We start from the raw sequence: 4,466 nt of genomic DNA, 5'->3' as shown, positions 1-4,466 counted from the left end.
ACAGCAACAACGACACAGCAGCAGTATATGCCGTATGAGCAGGAGCTGGTGCCACCTCTGATGGTAAAAGAGGTGGTACGGGATAGCGAGGCATCCAAGTGTATGACGATACTTGGATGCGACTCAAATGCGTATCACACAATCTGGGGCAGCACAGATGTAAACGACAGAGGTGAGTGTCTCTTTAATTACCTACTAGGTACTAAGTTACTGGTGTGTAATAAGGGAAGCACGCCAACATTTATTACAAGAAACCGACAAGAAGTGCTGGATATCACACTTGTGTCGGAAGAACTAATTGACAGGGTAACCCAATGGAGGGTTCTCGAAGAACATTCCTTTTCGGATCACCGATATATCGAATGTACAATAGAGGAAAGGGCCGATAGAGGCATTAACTTTAGGAATCATAGGAGAACGAACTGGCAGGTGCACATGCAAGAGCTAGAGAAACGTATCCCTATGATTCTACCGTTTCAACCCAATAGCAAGGAGGATCTAGATATCCTCGTTAATCAACTCACGGAATCGTGCCGGCAAGCACTAGAAGTATCTTGTCCAATAACACGAAGCAGGGGTAGAATAAGGGCCCCCTGGTGGTCTCTAGAACTTAAAAAGCTACAGAAAGAATGCAGAAAGCAGTTCAATTTAGCTAAGCAATCCCAAGGCGAGTTAGACTGGGATTATTATTACAACCTCCTTAGGTCATACAAAAAGGAAGTTAGGAGAGCAAAAAGAAATTCATGGAAATCGTTTTGCAATGACATCGAGAACACGGCGGAAGCGTCTCGACTTAGGAAAATAATGGAACAATCGGTGCATAGTATCGGTTATCTTCAGAAGCCAGACCGAAGTTGGACGCTATCCAGTGAAGAGTCCTTGGGGTACTAATGGATATCCACTTCCCAGGCAGCTCTGAAAGCCATACTGCAGAATATACTCAAGACAGTGCAGCAGAAATGAGCCCCACTCTCATAAACATAGTGTCAGAAAGCAACGTACGCAACGTACGTAACGGGCAATAAACAGCTTTAAGCCCTTCAAGTCGCCGGGATCAGACGGTATATTCCCGGCTCAATTGCAGCAGTCGCAGAATTACATAATGAATTGGCTAATTGCCATTCTTAAGGGGGCGCTGCAATTAAACTATATCCCTTCGCTTTGGAGGGAAGTCAATGTAATATACATACCAAAGGCAGGCAAAAGCTCGCAGGCCAATTAGCCTCTCCTCTTTTCTTTTAAAAATCCTGGAAAGACAAATAGAATTACATATAAGAAACAAACTGAAACCAGAAAAGTTGGCTGGTTCGCAGCATGCGTATTCTAAAGGAAAATCCACAGAAACAGCACTAAGCTCTGTGGTGGCGGAGATTGAAAAATCTTTGGAAGTCAAAGAATACACTCTATTTGCCTTCTTAGACGTAGAAGGAGCCTTCAATAATATCCAGCCTAGGGCCATACTGAGTGCGCTCAAGGAGCTGGACATCTCTGAACCTCTCAGGAAATTAATTGAACAGATGCTCACGAGCAGGTCAATAATTTCAACGATGGGAGCGTCAACGATGTGCAGATCTGTCCAAAGAGGTACACCTCAAGGAGGCGTGTTATCCCCACTTCTCTGGGTCCTGACAATGAATAAGTTGCTGATGGATCTAGAAAAGAAGGGGGTACATGTTGTGGCCTACGCTGACGATGTGGCAGTATCGGTCAGAGGCAAATTCCCGAATACTCTCGCAGACCTTATGCAAACGATATTGGACGATATAAATCGCTGGGCAGTATCGTGCGGATTAAATTTAAATGCTGGTAAGACAGAGCTCATATTGTTCACCAGAAAACATAATGCTCCAGAAGTTATAATAAATGGTTGCAGACTAACAATTGGAGATAAGGCAAGCTACCTGGGACTAATCTTAGACAGGAAGCTTTCATGGAAACAAAACTTAGATGCTAGGGTGAAGAAAGCGGCCACATCACTCTACACCTGTAAAAAGATGGTGGGCCCCAAATGGGGACTTATACCTCGGGTAACTTATTGGCTCTATACAGCAGTTGTCAGACCAATCGTGACATACGGTATATTGGTATGGTGGCCAATAATGGAAAAGAAATACGTGGTAAAGCGTATGGAAAGCATACAGAGAGCAGCCAGTATATGCATTAGTGGAGCTCTTAGAACAACGCCAAGCCAGGCTCTTAACGTCATTCTACATTTACTGCCAACAGACCTGTTCTGTAAACAAGTGGCAGCAAAGTCAGCTCTTAGACTGAGGGAATCCTCCCAACTAGTCGCATGCAACAAGGGGCATTCAAGGATACTCAGTATATTCCCGTTCCTACCCAAAACCACGGATTTCCACAATCCAATAGAACGGATGCTAAATTCGGTCCACAATATTGCCTTCCCCACAAGAGAGGAGTGGAAATGGGGCGAGGTGGACAGGAATACAGGAATTACCATCTACACGGATGGATCCAAACTGGATCATCGAGTGGGAGGTGGTGTCTTTTGCGCAACATTACACACCAACATCGCCTTCCGTGTGCCAGACCACTGCAGTGTCTTCCAGGCGGAGATCACAGCAATTAAAGAAAGCCTAGTGGTATTGACAAAAAGTGTGCTCACAACAAGGAGCATATATATATACACGGATAGCCAAGCGGCCTTGAAACCACTCAAGTCTCCAATGGTTTCATCTAAGCTAGTGAAAGATTGTCTTGATCTATTAGAGGATCTGACATCCTACTTCACAATAAACCTTCAATGGGTTCCAGGACATAGCGATATTCCTGCTAACTGCGAAGCAGATGAACTAGCCAGAACAGGCACCGCTTTGCAACTAACCCCTGAAAAAGAGGGTATCTTTATGCCTCTGGCAACTTGCAAACACTTAATCAGCGAACATGCTATAAATATAGCTGAGTCTCGGTGGAGACAATCAATAACCTGCACAACCAGCAGACTAACGTGGCAGGAATGGAGCGTAAGTCGCACAAACCGACTACTAAAATTTAAAAGGAATGATATAAGAACTCTGATAGGAGTACTAACAGGTCACTGCCTAATTGGTAGACATGCAAGTAGGCTAGGTGTACCATACAACGACTATTGTAGAAGCTGTCAAGAAGTAGAGGAAGAGGAGACTGTAAAGCATCTTCTATGCGAATGTAAAGCTCTATATAGGAAAAGAATCGCAACTATCGGTCGTGGATTCCTTGACGACGTATCAGAAGTTGCTAATATAAAATTATTTGTACTGATGAACTTCATCAGGAGCACAGGTTGGTTCAGAGAGGAGACGATAGAGTGAGGGAACATTAGTCCCGATGGTATCACAATGGGCCTCCTATAGGCCTAGGTGCGTCATTGGACAGCCACTCTACCTACCTACCTACCTAATATATTTTATATACGAGTCAACATTTCGTTAAATAATATTATATTATCCAAAGGCAAATAATTTCAGAAACTGGTTCTTTTTTAAAGCCTGAGTTTCATCGATTTCTTAATGTCAGCAGTTTTCCGGGAGTTTTACTCAACTCGTCGTTTTTTCATATAATAAATACAATCGTCTTAAGGCATTTTCAAATTAATACATAACTAACTAATAGTAATAAAACACAGATAATTAAAACTGCTGTGTTTCGATTCCATACAGATATAGAGAGAAATACGAGGGGAATTTTGAAGCCTTTTTCTACGCTTACATCTTCACAACATGACCGTCATCTAATCGTCACATATTTTAACGCAGCTAACTTGGGTTATTTATTAATCTAAACCGTAATAGGCTTTTTCTTCTGTCATAAACACTCTATCGAAATTGTAAGAGAGGGATTCTAAGAATATATGTACATATATCAGCATTACACAAGGAAAATAATGTATATATAGAATATAGAATATATCTGTCTTACTATGACACTACCAATACATAGGACCTCAGTTCGATCTCTATTTTGGCCAACATCACATAGCACTTGTCTCTGTCAGGCAATGTCGAAACTACAAGTGTGTTTCTACCTCTCCAAGCTAACATTCGTTGTTCAGACTTAGAATCAAGAAAGATGAGGTTCTTATCCGTTTAAAACTTGAGGATAGGTCAAAGTGTTCGAACCCTAAGTCCTCTTATTATTTGCTTTACCAGCCAATATTATTTTGGATAATAATAACATTTATAAGTTTTCGTTTTTCGTTGAGAACCACTACTAAACGGAAACCCCTTGACCAAACATTTATATTATATACTCGTATCACATAAATAAAATAGGTCTGTTGTAAACCATATTTTCAACATGTTTAATCTTGCCAATGCCATGAATTACACTAAATAACGTTATAGCATTTAAATCAGTTTTACATTTCCAAAAGCTTTGACTCATATATTCCTTAACATAAACTACACAGTATATAGTGAAAGTGCCATCACGTACTTATACCTAATATATCATAGTATCATACATAT

This window comes from Bactrocera oleae, chromosome 3 (genome assembly GCF_042242935.1).
Source record: "Bactrocera oleae isolate idBacOlea1 chromosome 3, idBacOlea1, whole genome shotgun sequence".
In the NCBI taxonomy this organism is placed as follows: domain Eukaryota; kingdom Metazoa; phylum Arthropoda; class Insecta; order Diptera; family Tephritidae; genus Bactrocera; species Bactrocera oleae.
Note: the sequence above shows the minus strand (reverse complement) of the source record.